At 50.5% G+C, this 20,258-nt stretch overlaps 1 long non-coding RNA gene across 1 annotated transcript; it reads right to left on the reverse strand.

Annotated features, from left to right (window-relative positions):
* Positions 1–1,330: 1,330 nt before the first annotated feature.
* LOC136474928 (uncharacterized) lies at positions 1,331–8,076 on the reverse strand. The gene is made up of 3 exons (XR_010763046.1): positions 7,956–8,076; positions 1,825–2,017; positions 1,331–1,735 (listed from the first exon to the last, which is right to left on the reverse strand). It is a non-coding gene; the product is annotated as an uncharacterized lncRNA (long non-coding RNA).
* Positions 8,077–20,258: the final 12,182 nt, after the last annotated feature.

Raw genomic sequence — 20,258 nt, forward strand, 5'->3', positions numbered from 1 at the left:
TATTTTGCAACCCTAGATATGTTATTACCTAATGTTTGAAGTGATTTTTTATTTTTTGTATTATATAAAGGTAGGATGCCAAAGCGTGGTAAAGCTGGTAAGCCAAGGTAATATCTTATCATCGTGTTATATTATATTTTCATTTATGTGCAACAAATAGAAAAACCCTATGTTTAGGGTTTAATGTTCATTGCTTTTGGTTCTTAGAACAAATTTGGTTCAATTGTAGTTATGGATGGATGACCAAAAATGCCTTCAACCCATTTGTCTCTGCCTAGTGGGGTTTTAGCGCCCATGTGCTGGTGCGGTGATCCTTGTAAGGTAGCCAAGTTCGATGAAGAGGACACGTATAGACAGAAGTATTGGATGTGTGTCAATTTTACGTTTGAGCCTACACTTCGTTAGCACCGTATTAACAAGATGGTGAGAAATTGATGTTGTCTAATAATAATTTTATGTCAAATAAAGTCTTGCATGATTTATTTATTTTGTAATAATTACATTTGTTGCAGACCCCTCCACCGCTCTATGATTTTGAGCAGTGGATCGACACTGAGATCAAGCCAGAAGACAAGGAGTGGACGCAGAACTGTTACGGTGAGAGGCAGAGGACAAAGAGATGATGGAGAAGAGACATAGAGAGGAGGCTCTAAAAAAGAAGCACGAGGAAGGGGAGGAAAGGAGACGTGTTGCAAGGACGACGAATAGGACGACAACAATAATAGTGCCGATTCACAGGAGGTACTCTGTAATGATCTATATTGCACCTGCCCTAATCATAAGAACAAGGGGTCTGCACCGCCACCCCTACCGCCACCACCACCAACAATGAGAGGATACTATAGAGAAGGTGCAACACAATTTGCTATGTGACCACACTATTAGGACAAACCAATCTTTTTAACGGGGCACATTCATGTGTTTGTTTTTTTTTGTTTAATCACCTAAGGCATGTTAGGGTTAGTTGAAGGAACTATGTACCCTTATTTGGCACATGTTCTCACATGTCATTTTATGTGCTTGTTGTTTGCTTTAATTACCTAAGGTATGTTAGGTTTAGTCCAGGACCTCTATACCCAAGTTTGGTACATGTTATCACATGCCATTCCATGTGTTGTGTGTATTGAATTAGGTAATCCACTACTTCGTTGCGTTTTATTTGCACTACGTGAGCTCGTTTTACTACCTATAAAATAATAAATTTAATATTATGACAACAAATAATGAAACTAACAACACTATAAAAGGTCTAATAATAGAGCACATTAATCAACATAGCAACATTTGAAGTTCATGACGACAAACTAAATAACACAGAACATGCCCTAGGTATGTCCATACTAAAACTGCATTACATGACAACATAATGCAAAGTCCAAGATTAGACAATATTGTTCATGAATAAACCATAAAACTAGCAACTCATAAAGATTGCTGAGTGCAACGAGGCCAATTTCTCTTCCTCTGGGCATCCGGATTCTCCTCTATCGCTGTCTTCGCTCGGAGGTCAGAGTGCACGCTCAAGCTTCCTCCCCCTCTTCTCCCTGTACGTAGCAACACGCCTCCTTTCCTTCTCTTCCTTGTGCTCCTTTTCTAGAGCATTCTCTCTGCGTCTCTTCTCTATCATCTCCTTGTCCTCTGCCTCCCACCGTAATAGTTTCTGCATTCACTCCTTGTCTTCCGGCTTGATCTCAGTGTCGATCCACTGCTCAAAATCATAGAGCGGTGGAGGTGTCTGCAACAAATGCAATTGTTACAAAACAAATAAATCATGCAAGACTTCATTTGACACAAAATAATTATTACACAACATCAATTTCTCACCATCTTATTAATGCGGCGCTGACGAAGTGTGGGTTCAAATGCAAAATTGGCACACATCTAATACCTCTATCTATATGTGTCCTCTTCATCGGACTTGGCTACCTTGCAAGGATCACCGTACCAGCATATGGGCACTGGAACACCACTAGGCAGAGGTAATGGGTCGAAGGCATTTCCGGTCATCCGGCCAAAACTACAATTGAACCAAATTTGTTCTAAGAACCAAAAGCAATGAGCATTAAACCCTAAACCTAGGGTTTTTCCATTTGTTGCAAATAAATGAAAACATAATATAACACGATGATAGAAGATTACATTGGCTTACTAGCTTTACCATGCTTTTGCATCCTACCGTTACATAATACAAAAAAAATAAAAAATCACTTCAAACATTAGGTAATAACGTATCTAGGGTTGCAAAATAGACGTAATATATACTAAATAAATGCGTAAAAATGATAAGGGGAGAGAGGATACCTTACTCGCGAAGATGTATGGATCAAATCCAAGTATCCAAGGTCAAATTCGTTAATTCAAGAGATTGGGCGGGTTAGGGAGACGAAGAACACGAGAGAGAGGAGAAAGAAATGAAAGCAGCCTCGGCAAGGGAAACTTGGTCGTGGGTTTTGAATCCATGCTCAGCGTCAGGATCCATGACACCGAGCTCGAAGCCAAGATCCACGACACCGAGCTCGGAGCCAAGATCTGTGGCTCCGAGGTACCGACCATGTCAACGTACCTAGGATGCCCTGTTGTGCACGGCCAGACACCTCGAAGCCAAGATCTGTGGCGCCGCGACGTGTTACCTCGAAGCCATAAGTCCTGGCACCGACCCCAGAGTCCAAAGATGAATTTACGTCTCCCAAAAGGCCGAACGTAAACTTTTTTTTAATCATCAAATTGTAAAAAATTGGGCTCATCTCTCTCTCTCTCCTTGGCCTCTCGCCTAGCCAGCGGCTCTCCATGCTTGCCACAAGCGCAAGCACGCTGCACATCATGGTGGCAAATATCTGCTGCTGCAGGCCAGGCCAGCAGCCAGCTGCGTGCGCGCTGCCCTGGCCGCCTGCTAATAATGGTCAGACACTGATGGGGATCTGAGCAAACGCTTTAGAGCACAGCATCTTTGTCTTTGTTTTCATGGGCTTGCATGCATGCATACGAGTAGTTACAAGTATAAGAACACAGTTACCCTAGGGATATGGTTTTACTTGTTCCACTCCAATTCTTTAGATGTTTTCTTGCTGTCCTTGACAAATACTGATCGAGTAGCAATAAACTTGCAAAAAAAACTTAGTTTGGACGACATACAAGATGATGGCAGGCATAAGAATTGATGGAGCCGATCGAGTAAAAGCCTTTGTTGCTTTCATGCGAAACTACTTTTTTCGTGACCATGCTTGGTATGTATATTATTAAGTAGGAAAAGAAGTTATTACATAGGTAAACGCCGGTTGGCCTAGGACGCAAGTGGCATACTATGGCCAAACAGAATTAACCGAGCAACAAGAAGCGGCGCAGCTAGACCGATATTACATGACAAGATTTTACAACAAAAAGAGTGACGAAGATCAACCGCGGTTAGCGGGCCGCCCAAAGCTCAGCGAGGTGTCCAAACCCCGCTTGAGACCACCGATCCGCTTCGTCCACCACAGAAACAGCGACCGCGACGGCGGTCCGAACGACACCATAAAAGATCCTCCGGTTTCGCTCCTTCCATAGACACCATGATCCAAGGATGATGAGAGAGTCAAAACATTTGTGACGCGCCGACCCTAGCTGTGGACGGCTCAGCAGCCACCAATCAAGAAAGGATATCCCAGGCTACGGCGTGAGATGATCTAGACCGATGGGAGCAAGCACCCTGTACCACACTTCTGTAGCGAAGACACGGCCTCCCGCAAGGTGCTACGCCGTTTCCTGCTCCTGGTCGTAGAGAGCGCACACATCGTCGTCCTATAACCCTCGCCGCTTCCTTCTTGCCGCTGTCCAAAGACGATCGTGCAACAGCAACCAAAAGAAGAACTTGCACTTGGGCGGAGCCCAAGCCTTCCATAGCTCCTTTGCACCTCTAAGGGATGTCATGCCGATGAAGAAGGCTCTGTAGGCAGAGGAGGCGGAGTACGACCCGTCAGCAGTCCAATGCCAGATGAACCTGTCACTAGTAAGGTCGTCAAGAACCACCCCGGCAACCTTCTCCCATATGACGACGTAGTCACAGAGAACCTCGGCGGTAGGTGCCCCTTGGATGTCACGGACCCGGCATCTATTGGTGATAGCATCACGCACTGACTTCTGACGGCGACGCCTACCGATGGCAGTGAAGAGGTGCGGAGCAAAGCGACAGATCGGCCTGTCCGAAAGCCATGAGTCGGTCTAGAATCGAGCCAACTGCCCGTCACCAATGGCGACCGTGACGGATGATTGGAACATGCACTGGACCTCGCGTTCCTTCCTTCGAGGAAGGTTGCACCATCCTGGATCAGGTCAGATGCGACGCTGCCACTCCCAACGCAGACGTAGGGCGAAGCCCGTGAGTTTCACAGTCCGCCAAGTGAGCATGCACTTCCCCCCCAGCAACGGCCTCCATTCCAGCCCAAAGAAACACGTGGCACCGCTTGTCGAGCTACCTCAGTGCCCAGGCGGAGAGACTAGAGGCGATGGACACATGAACGGGCATGGCAGAAAGGGTGACCTTGGTCAGTGTTGCTCGTCCCGTGTCGTTGAGAAGTCTCGCCTTCCAAGTGGGGATCCTGGCTGCCACTTTGTCAATCAATGGTTGCTCATCGGCTCGACGAGGCTTCAGCAAGGTAAGCGGGATTCCTAGGTACTTGCATGGAAAGGGTGCAAGCTGTCCTAGGAAAGCTTCCAGGACGACGATCACTTCTTCCTCGGAGCAGCGGATAGGCGAGATTGAGCACTTGTCCATGTTCGTGACAAGCCCTAAGGCATCAGCGAAAAGATCAAGGATGGCCTGTATGCACCTCAAGTCGCTAGCCATGGGTGAGAGAGAGATGACTAGATCATCTGCAAACAAGGAGGCACAGTCCCTGATCCTTGGCGATGGTAGGGGCAAGAGCACGCCATGCCTATCCGTGGCCGAGATCGTGTTGTTGAGCACCTCCATGACGATGATGAACAGCATGGGGGAGAGTGGGTCGCCCTGCCGAAGACCATGCATGTGGCAAATTTTCCTGCCCGGCCTCTCGTTCACCGCAACTCTCGTAGTGGCCGTGGAGAGGAGTATGGCGATCCATTCGGTCCACCTCGCTAGAAAGTCGATGAACGTGAGGAGCTAGATGTGGAATTCCCAAGAGACAGAATCAAATGCCTTGGCGATATCGATCTTCATCAGGATGGTAGGGCAGCGACGGCTATAAAGCCAGCGATAGGCGAGCTGAACTACCATGAAGTTGTCGTGAATGGATCTTCCCCAGATGAAGGCGCTTTGGTTGTGCTTGATCAAGGTAGATAGGTGCGGCGCCAGGCGAACAGCCAGTGCCTTGGCGACAAGCTTCCCGATGCTGTGCATCAAGCTAATAGGGTGGTAATCCTTCAAGCGCGACGGCGTGGCGGTCTTGCAAAGTAGTACCATGTTGGATGTGTTGAGCAAGTGAAAGTTTCTTCGGTCGAGCGCCCAGAAGGAGTTAAACACTACGACGACATCTGCCTTTATGATGGCCCAAACTGCCTTGTAGAACCCTTGCGGTAAAACCATCGGGCCCCGGAGCTCAGTCATTTGGGATCTCTCTGATGATGGCCCAGACCTCATCTTCAGTAAACTTGTAGGCGAGCTCACTGAGGTCAAGCTGTGGCATGCCGATTTGCGCCAAATTGATGTTCCTGCGTGTGTGAAATAGGTGCCCAGGATCTCAAAAGTTGGGATGTAGCTTTTTCTTTTCCGATGGCACGCTTGCAGGTGAAAAAATTTGGTGTTGGCGTCCCCTTCACATAGGTAGCCGATGCAGGATCTCTGCCGTTCAATCGTCCTGGACAGCGACACAAGGCCAAGGATGGTGTGCTTGAGCTCCCTGCGTAGTGCTATCTCATCGTCCGATAGCATTTTGGCTTCTCGAGCGATGTCCAGTTGGCCAACAATTAGCCAAGCCATGATGAGCTGCGAACATATGCTCCCCACGGACTTGGCGCTCCACGTGCGCAGGGCCAAACTCACTTTAGTGGTGTGGTGAGCAGGATAGGACGATGGACCACAGCTTGGGTCACATTGTACAACAGAATAGCAGCCTCTTCTTCACTGGTAGCTGGGCTTCACCGCAGGGGCTCCTTTTGAGTATCTAACAATAGGGTTACCTAAACCCCATATTAGTGTCATAATAATATGATTAACCCCTTATCAGTTCTCTTAATTGGTCAGGAGATGGGGCTACACCCAACGTGTGCGCTTGCATGCCCATGCTGGATAACAGAAAATTAAAGGCTTGTTAGGCTCAAGACGTTGCCTAGGAAGAACGCCTTAAGCTGGCTAACAATCAATCCCCTCTCTCAGGAGCCTGAGAACTCTCGAGCGACCTAGGCCTCGGCACTGATGGCCTCAACCGACCAAGGCAGGCCAGGAGCCATGGATCCGCGCTCCATCGCCCCAACCAATCTTCCACCCATAACGACGTGGGGGTCTCGGAGCAGAGCGCGGCACACTAGGCCATGCCGGAGCTCTGTCCCTTCACACGCCACAAGGTGATGTCGGCCGTTCTGATCCCAGTCTAGAGTCACACGCGGGGTACGCAACACGACAAGGGGACATGTTCCATCTCGACATCAAGCGAGAGATGGGAGCATTTGGACCCCCCCTCCCCGGCCCGTTAGTCTCTCTTGAGAGTAGCTTCTCCCTCACTGGCATACAATGGACGGCACGGAGAGGGAGGATCCAGGAGAGACACATCGGCATTTGTATGCTCTGACGACAAACTCCAAGCTTTGGCAGTCGACATCAGAGACGGTTCTCGCATTGTCGGCCACAACTATGAAGAAGGAGATGGCGTCGGACACCTCCGAGGACTTGAAGATGAGGAATACGATATTCTAGAGGGCCCACCAAGGAATCCACCAACAACACTGCTCCGTGTATTCCTCTCACCCCCTGAGATATAAGGGGAGCAGAGGCTCCTGAAGAAGGAGAGGATGGACGGAGAGTAGATCTACTTCGCTCCAACCCATGAACAAACCCTAGATCAGAACTAGTTAGCACCTCCTACTCTCTCTCTCTCACTCTCTCTCTCTCTCTCTCTCTCTCTCTCTCTCTCTCTCTCCTATTTCGTTGTAAGAACTCGTTTGATCATTGTAACACGAAGAACTCACTGCTGGATGTAGGGCTTAATTAGTGGCCCGAACCAGGATAAATCTTTTGTGTTGAGTGTTAAACCACCGAAGTCCCATACATCGACCCATCGATCGGACCACTAATTACTCATCATGGTTAAGAACCCACGACAGTATGTTTTTAGAGTTATTTTTTCATAATATTTTTACATGCAAACTAACCTAGAAAGCATCATGACCACACAAAAAGATCCGAAGTCTTTAAAAAATAGGTGACGTCAATGGGCCAGTGAGTTCTATTTCATAACACCAACTTAATTAGAAGCGTTGCTAAAAATCGTCCAATCCACGAATAAGGAAAGAACCCATATGAGTTGCAAATATCACTTCTATTTGTTCATTTTATCCATGCATAGATGATCTTCCTGATGTCTTGTATAGCGACTAGAAAACATAATGCTTTTGTTTCGACCCTTTGATACTAATACCTTGTATTCTATACCTTGCATCAAAATGCATATTGAGTGCAATCTTGAGTGTTGTATTGATATGCAAAAATTATTCCTTTATTAGACATGACAAAAATTAATTACTGATGCATATGCCATTGTGACTATTTTCATTTAGGCGGAGGATTCCGATTGAGAGGAGTGCTTGGACTCTTGTCAATATCTATTCAATCCATTATTCTGCAATAACAAACAACCTATGCTCATATGTGCTAAGAGTCATGTTTATAATTGTTTTTTTTCTGTATCATAGTTGAGAACTTTGGAAGTAGGTGCATTGTAAAAATTGTGTACTTAGAAAAGCCAAAACTAGTTATAATTTAGAATGGAGGGAGCAGTATTTAGCACCTTGTTACGGCTATGTGAAAATCAGGAGCCGATTTTGCAATTACCGTGGATCGCTGAAATCAGACCTTTCTTCCGTTGTCTAAAAAAAAATGTCGAGGATGAACTTAAATGGACACTGGGCTGAAAGCCAGTTCTGTGCTCTTCGTTTTACATTAACGGAGCAAGGCCCGGTGGCGGGTGACCGGCTTACGAGCACCGGTGGCCCGAGCAAGCAGGCTAGATCTTGACGACGGGCCACAGGGGCTCCCTGAAAAACCGTCCCCGCGTCTCGCCACGACGCCAGGTGCGCCTTGCTTCGCTGGGCCCGCAGGACGCGGGCTTCGTGTGACTTTTTCTCGTGGAACACGGCCGTTCCTTCGATCTGCCCTCGCGTGAGCCAGAGCGGGCCATCGATTTCGGCCGCGCGAAACGCGTGCGCGAGGCCCGCGAGCATAACAAAGCGCGCGCGCGCGCATGGTGTCCGCGAAGGAACGAAATCCTCTGCAATCGCTCCCACCGACGGCGCTATGCAGTCACCAGATCCCAACCGCTAGTTGCGAATCCAACGGCAGCCTCACCAAAGTCGCGTAGCAGGCCAGTTTGAGCGGCCCATTCCAGCCCACAGCGCTCATAAACAGCAACGACCGTCTCTTTTCCCTTGTGCCGTCATCCCCGTCGTCGCATATGTACTCCGCCTCCGTCCTCGCCGCCACGGTGGTCCGACCTGCACCATCCACCTCCCCCCTCGTCGCGGCACATAGGCGTGGCCCTCCCGGTGGCTACAGCTCGTAGCCGGCACATCAGGTGCGCTCCAGTCTAGGCCGTCACATGCGCGGCTGCTGCTCGTCGTCTGCCGCAGGCGTGCTCAGGCCGTGCTCGCTGGTGAGATGTCGACGCTCCCTGGCATTACAAACATTTTTTCTTCCATGTCAAATATGCAGATTTGATTTCAATATGGGCAAGTTGATGTCTCGTTCAATCTTCCATCTAAAATATGCAGATTTTATTTTGGTATAGAACAAAAGCAACCAAATTAGGACCTAACCCTTGCAATCTGGGTAAGATTGGTGAGAAGAGAAAGCAGCAGTGCATTTTGCAATTTGAGCACACAGGAACAAATTAGAATGAAGAGCGACACACCTGCCTACTGCCGCAGCCTCGCGCCAAAATATGGAGAGCGCGCCTGCTACCGCAGCCTCGCCCCAAAAACGCTTGGTGTAGTGCCAAAAACCCGAGCAGCGTGATGCAGTTGTTGGGCCGAGGCCCAGCGCAACCGACGAAGCGTGCCATGAAAGCTTGGTTGGAGCCCGTAGCTGTTGGATCCACAACGAGCGGTTGAGATTTGGTGACTGCATGGCGCCGTCTGTGGGAGCGACTACAGAGGATCTCGTTCCGTCCGCGAAAGGCCGAATTTCCTTTTTAATTTAGGCCCCTGGGCCGCATGGTCCGATGATGTTGACCTCTTCAGTGAACTTCGCTGTCACTAGGGACTAGGGAGTGAGGCTTATCTATGCCACAGTTTTCTTTCCGGGCTGGCTCCTAGAATCTGTTTGCTCCAACTCCAAATAAAGGTCATTGTCATATGCCAAGACAGATTCCGTCACACCGGTGGCGGGTTAACGTTAACATTGCTACTAGAGATTCTTACTTACATTTCAGTTCCAGTGAGAAACTTTCTCTGAACCGGCCGGTCAGAATCCCCCTAGGCCCTAGCTCTTCGGTGCTCAGTTGCTCGGACCGCATGGACATCATATCAGTGCCTGTAACAGTTCTTGTTCGGTTATTATTCCCCGTTTGCACACTGCAGCCACCCATATGTAGTTCGTCCTCGGCACAAAAGGTTAACGTTGCATGCATGGATGGTTGGATGATGGGGAAGGGGAACCGCGCATATGCATGCATATATGGCCGAGCTCCAATTGCCGCTCGCAGGTCGGTCTCGCCTTTTTTACTCGCGCTCCTTCATCACCACATAACCTGGCGATCCTATCTGCCAACGGGGCCGGCGCAGCGGCCGCCGGGGAATAAAAAAGGGCCCTCGATCTCCTGGGTTTCGTTCTGGCCACATAGTAGATTGTTCTTGGCAATGATCCGTACTGTGTGGCCTTCTCAAGGTTAACTGCCAATGATGAGATGCGAAAGAAAAACACACATATTCTGAAAAGGACGTTGTGTGCGGCGACAAAGGCTACTGTCTTCTTCACGCGGTCGAAATCACGGGCGCATTCAGCACAAATTCCATGGCAGACTGGACTAAACGAGGCCGTCACCATTCAGCGATTCATAGGATTAACTCCGGGCAAAATCAGCGCACCTATGCGGGACAGTGGACAGGAATTAGGCACGCAGGATGAGACGCTTTTCCTGGCCTGTCTCTGAGCACATGCATGCTTTAGGCGATACCAAGAACCCCCGGCGCCACTAGCTGTCTCTCTCGCGTCTTACATTCGCAGCTGCAGCGTCCATTTCACATGCAGTACAGGCATGCTCGCATGTAAGTGGAAGGAGCGAGGGGCCACTGCCCACTGCTTTTCTTATACAGGGCGGCAGTGGAATTTGACGACGATGCGAGGTGTTGGCCAGTATGTCTGCTTCCCCCGACCGGTGCTTAACGTGAGCCATGCGATATGCGATGTTGTGAGGGCGCAATAGTTTTATGTCCCGCTGAAAGGGTGAAGCTGGAGAAAGGTGAAAGGGGGAATGTTTGCTGCGGCGGATGGAGATAAGATCGCATCTCGAGGGGAATTAGAACGAAGCCCCCGACCCCGAGTGTGTGCCGATCAAACATCCGATCCACTGCCTGCAAGGACGAACGATGCATTGTGACATCAGTCGATCGTGTGGTTAATGGATGCTAACCCTATTTTTTTCAGTCTATCTTGGGAGAGGGGCAGCATTTTCTTTTCGTCGCAGACAGCAGGTTCGTTTTCTGAACATTATTCGGCCGGACTGAATGAGTGATTTATTTCTTTAGTTTCATCAGGTGGGAATTTTATTTTCAACGGAAGGCCGGAGAGTAGCCAACGCTGCCATTGTTAGGTTACACATAGGTGAACTTTTTTCCATATTTTGGTCGGTATTGATTAGTTTTTCAGTCGACTTGGGATTATAAGATGCAATGAGCTGAGTATACTAACGGTAAAACCTAAAGTGACTTTAGCCAAGGAGAGGGAAAGTATTAGGTTCTTTTCCATGTCGTGATGCACCACGCTCTCAATTTCCATAAATTATATATATCTAGCTTTAATTTGTTTGGGTTAATTTGATCTATACCCTTATAATTGGCACATCCTGACATCCACCTCTACTATTCAACTATTTGGAACTATGCCGCAACGTTCCTTTGTATACTTAAAATATGCCACTATATACGCTTGAATATCGTTTGAATCACGTGTATTTGTCGAGCGTAGAACTGGCATCTCTCACACCTGCGGATGACCTCCTCTACATTTCATAGCACGGTGGGCCAATAAAAACCTTGGCAAAAGGCTTTTCCGACCAGCGACCTCAGGGCCACGTGGTGTCTGCAGATTCTAGAATGGACCTCGAGGAGGAGCTCCTTGCCTTGGTTGGTAGGGACGCACTTCATGAGTACTTCTAATGGACTTCGTTTGTAAAGTTCGTTACCGAACGTGACGAATGTCTTGGCGCGTCGAGCGATCCATCATGTTTCAGTCGTCTCAGGTGGGAGAACCTCCTCGTGGAGGTAGGCGAGTAATGGCACTCACCAGTCGGCTTGATCAAGTGCCAACATAGCGACGTCGGCAGGTGATGTCGTCACGAAGGCACTAGGGTTGGAGCCCCCGAGCGCCGGGTCGGCATTGGGGTGTGTCTGGATCGAACCTTCTAGGATGTGGGCAGACAGTTCGTGAAGGTCATTGATGAAGACCCTGTCCGGAGACGGAACCCGCCTGGCAGCCAATTTTGCGAGAAAATCGACGGCGTCGTTGTCCTTTCGGGCGACATGGTGTAGCTCGATCCCCTGGAATTTGTCCTCGAGCTTGCGCACCTCCTAGCAATATGCTATCATGAGGGGGCTTTTGCAAGAGGACTCCTTCATGACCTGGTCGATGACCAGCTCCGAGTCACCGCAAACATAGAGTCACGTAGCGCCGAGCTCGATGGCGATGCGCAGTCCATTGATGAGGGCCTCGTATTCCACGGTGTTGTTTGAGGCCAAAATGTGGAGGCGGATGGCGTAGCAGATCCTACTCCCATCCGGAGAGATCATAACCACTCTAGCCCCTGAGCCAGGCGCCATTATGGACCTGTCGAAGTACATCATCCAGTACTCGTGGGTGACGTCTGGGGTCGAGAGCTGGACCTCCGTCCATTCAGCGACAAAGTCCATGAGAGCCTAAGACTTGATAGCGGTAGGGGGGATATACCTGATGTCATGGCCCATTAGCTCGAGTGCCCACTTGGAGATTCATCCCGCGGCGTCACGGTTGCGGATGATGTCTCTGAGCGGGTATGAAGTGGCGACTAAGACTTCATGGTCGGTGAAGTAGTGCAGGAGCTTCTAGGTCGCCATCAGCGTGGTGTATAGGAGTTTTTGCACCTAGGGGTATCGTACCTTGGGGTCAGTGAGTACCTCCCCGACAAAGTATACGGGTCATTGGACCTTAAGGTGGTGTCTCAGCACCTCCCTTTCGACGACTGGGCGGCGCTCACCACGTGGTTGCTTGCTGCGACATAGAGGAGGAGGGGTTCTCCCCGTTCAGGAGCGACGAGGATTGGGGCTGACATTAGTGACGCTTTGAGGCTCTCCAAAGCCTATTGTGCTTCCGAAGTCTAGACAAAAGCGTTTGTTTTTTGAGAAGCTTGTAGATAGGCATCCCCCGCTCGCCGAACCGGGAGATGAATCGACTCAGGGCGGCCAAACAGCCGGTGAGCCTCGTACGCCCTTGTCGTTGCGTATAGGGCCCACATTGGAGATGGCCATGATTTTTTTGGGGTTGGCCTCGATGCCGCATTCGGACATGATGTATCCAAGCATCTTCCCTTTTGGAACCCCAAAAACATATTTTTTGGGATTGAATTTGATGTTGAACCTTCGGAGGTTCACGAATGTCACGGCCAAGTTTGCAATCAAGTCGCAAGCTTGAGCCGTTTTGACCACTATGTCATCAACATAGATGGCGATTGTTGGTTTTGGCCGCTCGACTTGGTCAGGCCGGTCGAGCAGGTCGATTTGATCAGTGAAGCATTGCTGCATGTACCGTTGATAGCTGGCGCCAGCGTTCTTCAGACCGAAAGGCATGGTTATGTAACAGTAAGAGCTATACGGAGTGATGAACGAAGTCACAAGCTGGTCGGACTCTTTCATCATGATCTGGTGATAGCCTGAGTAGGCATCCAAAAAGGAGAGGATTTCACATCCTGAGATAGAGTCGACTATCTGGTCTATGCGTGGTAAAGGAGAATAGTCCTTTGGACATGCCTTGTTGAGGCCAGTATAATTAACACACATTCTCCATTTTCCGATCTTCTTTTTAACAAGAACAGGATTGGCGAGCCAGTCGGAGTGGTATACCTCTTTGATGAATCTGGTTGCCAAGAGTTTGGCGACCTTCTCGTCTATGGCCCTACGCCTCTCATCGTCAAAGCAACGTAGGCATTGCTCGGTGGGCTTTGAGCCCAGGACGAGGTGTAGTGCGTGCTCGGTGACCTCCCACGGTATGCCTGGCATGTCGAAAGGTTTCCATGCGAAGACATCGCGATTGGCGCGTAGAAAGGGAGCGAGCTCGCTTTCCTATTTGGCCAGGAGCTGGGTCCTGATCCGCACCATCTTGGTAGGGTTAGTGGGGTCGATCCCTACCGCCTTAGTTTCCTCAGGTGGGTAGAAGGCAGTCAAGGAGGTTGGCTTGTTGCAGTTCAGGACTGCTGGGGTCGACAACTCCCCGAGCCGCGGGAGCTCGGATGAGTTGATGACGATAGTGGTGAGCTCATAATGCTCACGATCACACGTGTAGGCATGCAAGAAGGTGCTACCCACAGTGATGATGTCGTTTGGTCCCGGTATCTTCAGCTTTAGGTAGGTGTAGTTGGGGACCACCATGAACTTGGCGTAGCATGGCTACCCTAAGATGGCATGGTAAGACCCCAGGAAGTCCACCGCCTTGAAGGTAAGCACCCCCAAGCAGAAGTTGGCTCGATCGCCAAACATGATGGGCAGGTCAATTTTCCTAAGCGGGTATGCCTGCGCTCATGGGATTACATCATGGAAGGGAGAGCTCGCCGAGCGGAGCTTCGACCAGGGGATGTGCATGGCGTCGAGGGTGTTGACATAGAGAATGTTGAGGCCACTACCTCCATCCATCAGCACCTTAGTGAGGCGCTTCTTATGGATGATGGGGTCGACGATGAGCGGGTAGCGACCTAGTCTAGCGACGTGGGAAGGATGGTCCCTCTGATCAAAAGCAATTGAAGATTTCGACCAATGAAGGAAGGAGGGGACGGCCGTTTCGGCGATGCATGCCTCCCTATAGCGTACTTTGTGCTGGCGCATGGAGTAGATGGCATCGGATCCCCCAAAGATCATGATGCATTCTCGGGGTCAGGAAAGTTGTCCCCATCCTTGCCCGCTATGCCTCCTTTCTTGGTTGCTGCCTCCTTGCCTTTTCCTTCTTTTGATCCGCTGGCCTATCATAGGAAGCGTTTGAGGAGCTCGTAGTCCTTGTAGAGGTGCTTGATGGGGTAGGCGTGATTGGTGCATGGACTATCCATGAGCTTGTCGAAGTGGTCAGGCAGGCCCTGATGGGGCTGCTTGCCTACGTGATCAGCTACGGCGACCAACGCGGAGTTGGTCGATCGGTGCCGATCCTTCTTGTTCTTGTTGCCCCTCTGCGTGGGAGAGCCCTCGTCTTGGTCCTCACGCTTGGCCTTGTCCTTGTCCCGACCTTCATTGAAGACTGCTCCGACCGTCTCCTCATCTGAGGCGTGGTTCGTGGCGACGTCGAGCAGGTCATGGGTGGTACGGGGCTTCAGGCAGCCAAGCTTGCGGATTAGGGACTCGCAAGTTGTCCTAGAGAGGAATGCGCTGATGACATCCACATTGACGACATCAAGAAGAGAGTTGCATCGTTTTGAGAACCTACGGATGTAATCATGTAGAGACTCGTTGGTCTCTTGTTGGCAACTCTTGAGGTCCTAGGAATTCCTAGGGTAGACATACGTCCCCTAGAAATTCCCGACGAAGATCCTCTTGAGGTCCACCCAGTCGCGGATGCTGTCATGCGGGAGGAATTTGAGCCATGCTTGAACATGTTCCCCCACGCAGATGGGGAGGTACTGAATGATGAAGCGGTCACCATCCACTCCTTCGGCTCGGCAGGCAAGTCGGAAGTCTTTGAGCCATATACCGGGGTTCGTCTCCCTGGTATACTTGGCGATGTTGGTAGGCGATCGGAAGCACGGTGGGAACGGCGCTCTCTGGATGCATCAGCCAAAGGCCCATGGTCCCGGGCCATCTGGGCTAGGACTCCAATCGTCGGGTCAGCAACCATGCCTGGGGTGCGTCTCATCGATCCCCTCGATGGTCTGGCCAGAGCCCATGCTTGATGCTCTTACTGTTGCCTGATGGACATCATTATCATGTTGGGCCTGATGTCGGCAGCTGATGACGCTGTGAGCATCTCAGTTTGGCCCAATGCATTCGTGCACAGACGGATCATGTGGAGCGGACACCAGATAAGGTCGTGGCGCAGCTACAGCCTCTTGTTCCACGCCCGGTGGCTATAGCGATGAGCAAATGAAGTGATTCGTCTGATGCATCCCCACTCCCCTAGTGGGGAGAGAGGCCGTGAGTCAATGTCGCGACACGGAGCTCTCCGCTTGCTAGATGGCGGCGGTCTCCACCAGCGCCCGGAGGTTCCAGTGGACCGCCTGCTCCTGTGGGTCGACAGGCTCAGGAAGGTCATGTAGAAGCATCGCTGCCACGGCGATGTTCTGGCCAGCCCGAGCAAACTATGGGGGATTGTTCCCCCTGTCGATGATGTTGCGCCGAACCTAGCGGGTGCGACCCCAGGCGTCGCTCACCGAGTTACGCGCATGGGGCGCAGCGTGTTGCGCCGAGCGCGCCAGCACAGATGGCGGCTGGTTCTGCCGCCTTTGTCGTAGCTCCTCGCTGTGCTCCTACGCACATGCGAGGGCCTCCGCATGAGGTTCCGGAGGGGTGTGGGTCTGTAGAGACTCCGCCACCACCGGTGGCTGTCCTGGAGCATCCGCCATAGCATACTCCCAGGACAGAGGGTGGCTAGGTGCCATGATGTCACCGATACTGGAGCCGTCGCTGTCAACATCGTCATCCATGAGGTCGTGAAAGGAGGCGGGAGCGTAGCCCGCCATCCCCACAAATTTGGATGTGAGAGGGGGTGGCGCCAACGTCTTTCGTAGCCCCCATGCATGCGTGTTCATGGGGGACACGAGGCCATAGGGGAACCAGTCGTATGGTGGTCGTGGTAGGGACAGCAGTGTCCCTTCGGAGAGTCGGCGGAAGATATAAAAAAGCGAGTAAAGAACAGTATGTACATTACTCACCGTGGGGTTTGAGCCCAGCGTAGGCTCAGAGCAAAGCGCAGGCATCTCAACATTGTGGTCGCCGGAAGTCCCAGAGCCGACGGAGGACACCCCTCCGACGGGCGCCGAAACAAGTGCCTTCTCACGAAGTTGAAGCACGCCGAGTTGGTCGGTGATGAAGTCTAGGCTTCCGAAGAGGAAGGCCTGAGATGGCTCGAAGATGGGAGGAACCCACATCTCAACAGGTGGGAGCGCGGGAAACTCCAGCGAGCTGAAGCGAGTCATATCACTTGAGCCCGCCATGCCAAAGATGGCGAAAAGGTGGGCCATCCGATGGCCAAAAGCGTGAACGTACGACGTCTTCCCCACGGACGGCACCAACAGTTGGTGCGAAAAGTGACCAACACATAAATATTTATAGTTTTGTTGTACGTTGTGATCGGATGTGGCCTAACACTCAATGACACAGGATTTATACTGGTTCAGGCAATGTGCCCTACGTCCAGTTTGAGTCGGTCGGTGACTTTATTCCCGAGCCTAGGTGCTCGAAGTTTGTTGTGGGGTTACAAACGAGAAGGAGTAAGATGGGGGTGCAAGAGGTCTGATTGTACTCTAGACCAAAGGGCCGAGAGTGACAGGAGCTCCGACGTGCGCTAAGTATTTGAGCGCATGCTCTGTTGGAATCGTTCGAATCGTAGGTTATTCAAATCATTCGTGAATCGATCGTCCCCTTTTTGGAGTGAGCACAGCCCCTTTTATAGATAAAGGGGATTGTTTTACAAGAGAGAGTGTGAGAGAAAGAGTGCATGTGTGCTGCCTAGTCTTGTTGCCCATGCTATCGAGTACAAGGCGGTTTGTCGGTGCCCATAACACTATTGATGTTCAGATGCATATGGTAGGTTCCATCGTCTTCTTCTGGTATGGCAGATGTCGGCGCCTACCATACTGTAGGCTAAATGTCGGCGCCCATAATATTGTTCATGTTCTGACATGTCTGGAAGGTTGCGGAGCATCCTCCTGACACGACCTGACAGTACTATCCTATAGGTGTGCAGGGTACGGCAATTGATATTGAGGTTGACTGCAGCACCCTGCCTTACTTGCTCTATCCGTTTCCTAGGTCTCACCAAGCGGGTGTCCCCGGTCGGTCGTTCCCCAGTTGGCTCCGGCCTCCCGGTCGGAGAAGAGCTGTAAGCAGAGGTTCGATGTACTCCCGATCACAGAAGCGAGTCAGAGTTAGAGGCGAGCGTCCTCTCTTCTCGGCTAGGCCTTCTGGTCAGAGAGGCGAGTCAGAGTCGGAGGCGAGCGTCCTCTCTTCTCGGTCAGGCCTTCCGGTCGGAGAGGCGGGTCAGAGTCGGAGGCGAGCACCGGTCCTCTTTGGCTAGGCCTTCCAGTCGGAGAGGCGGGCCAGAGTTTGAGGCAAGCGTCAGTCCTTCTTGGCCAGGCCTTCCGGTCGGAGAGGCAGACCGGAGTCAAAAGCGACGGAAGCGAGCGTCGTTCCTCTTTGGTCAGGCCTTCCAGTCGGAGACGCGGGCCGGAGTCGGAAGCAAGCGTTGTTCTTCTTTGGCCAAGCCTTCTGGTCGGAGACTAGATCGCCCTCCTGGCCTGTCGTTAGGTTTTTGGGCTAGTCCAGAAGTTGCATGTCGTTCGCAACGTCATCTGCTGGGTTGTGCTTTTGCTGAGAAGCAGGTCCATGAGGGACCTCAGGTTTATGAACCCGACACCTCTGAAACACTTGACATGTACGCTAGCAACATGTGTTCTTCACCTTTCTTCCGTGCGAGCAGAGCAGAGCGGGGAATGGCCGGTTCTAGCCACCGGCGGCAGAGGACGACGGCGCGGCCTGGCAACGGCCAGCTGCACCTGCGCCTAGCCTGGGCCCGGCCAGCGACGCCCCCTCTCCTTGCGCCTGGCCTGGGCACAGCGGAGGATGGGGCACGGCATGGCGTGGCGGGGACGGAGGCACCGCTATAGTCGCTGAGCACGCGCAAGGAGCTTGGAGGTGGAGGGTGAGGCGTCGGCGATAGGGTCCAGCAGCAGCTGTAGTCGGTGGGGCGGCTGACAATGTACCTTGCGGAGGATTCCTCCTCTGTGCGGGGGAGGCGTCGAGGGGTATAGGGGCGGGTGCTGCGGGGGATGGCGGCGGCGCGCCAGAATGGACCGTGGCCTGAGATAGAGGCGCGCGGTGGAGTGGGGCAGGCGGACGGCTGCACGGTGCGGTGAAGCCAAGACGACGCGAGACGGAGTCGGGAATTATGTTTTTTATGAGAGAGGCGGGTGAAGCGGAGTGGGATGCCACGTCTGACCGAATGGACGCCCACGTCTAAGCGTTTCCGTTAGTTCCTTGGATCCAAACATGTGTAGCTAATAGTTTAGCTCATTGTTAGCCGAATACTCAACTAACAACTATTTTACTAGTTGAATCAAAGTAGCAAATAGTAGCAACTAATAATAGTATTAGCTAGCTACCTATTACTCCCTCCGTACTAAAAAATAAAGTCGTTTTGGACAAGGCTTGGGTCAAACATTGGAAATATAAATCATGAATAGCTTTTAAGTTGTTAAGTTTAGAAATATGAAAACCATATAAATAGATTTGTCTTGAAAAATACTTTCATAAAAATATACATATATCAATTTTTGATAAATATTTTTATAAAAAATAAGGAGTCAAAGTAATACTTTAGAGACCGTGTCGCTGTCTAAAACAACTTTGTTTTTTTAGTACGGAGGGAGTAGTTGCTAATAGATCTAAAGAGGCCCTAAATAGTAATAGTACGTATATATTAGAAATCAAATAATTAATGTATCCAGTGGGCTAGTCTTTCAATGCGTTACTAAAATTTGTTAATACGTGCATACTAGTTGGATCGACTTGCAAGGTCCCCCTTGAAGTATCCTACGTCATTCACCCGTATAATACATTTATACTACTTTCCAATATGGGTAGGTCAACATGACAACATCATCATGAACCCAGCATATTGTTTATCTTTGTTTTTACACTGCATTAGGGAAGAAATTCTCTTGCTAAGTGAGCCGATAAGAGGCGTTACCGTAATTCCTACGCAATTGTGCCCATTGGCCACGCACGCATCCCTTCGGTCACTTGTTTATGCAGTTGACTTTTGAAAAAAGAAACATCTCTCCATGACTTTCGTTATTTTTCTTCTTGTGTGCTGCCCCTGCTGCATGCTGTTACTTTTTTATGGGCACAATGTTTAGGCTTGCCCTATAAAAAAGAAAGGGGAGACAGAGTGGAGTCCCTTGGTCGGGGGGGGGGGGGGGGGGGTGGGGGGGGGGGGGGGATCTTGCGAGTTATCTATACACAGATTACTACTCCGTCTAATAGTGTCTACAGGCATAGGTAAAAGAACCAAACACCTCCACTGAATGACAGAGAAATATATAATCATATATAGTGTCATGCACTCATGCATGGAGAACTAAGTTTGACCTCATGATGATGAGAGGGTTCGTCCTTTTGGGCTAAATATTGAGCACTAACACGAGGAATTTAGCCTACTATACGTTTGGTCAGCTCATGATTGCTACCTGTCTTTGGACCATCAGCGCGCTCCATTAGTGTCATAAGTGGTCGGCAATTGTATATAGAGCAGCCCAAATGACTGAATTCGCTTTCGATAGATTATCATATCTCGGCATTGGAAAGTTCCGTACCAATGGCGGTTCCATTTTAAAATCACTTATGAATTAAAACCTCTGCATTTTGAATTTCTAACTGCAGGTTTACTACCAGCAGAAAAAATGTGTCCCTAGTGCCTAGTGGTGCGGTGGTCT

The sequence above is a fragment of the Miscanthus floridulus genome, chromosome 1 (genome assembly GCF_019320115.1).
Source record: "Miscanthus floridulus cultivar M001 chromosome 1, ASM1932011v1, whole genome shotgun sequence".
Taxonomy (NCBI): Eukaryota; Viridiplantae; Streptophyta; class Magnoliopsida; order Poales; family Poaceae; genus Miscanthus; species Miscanthus floridulus.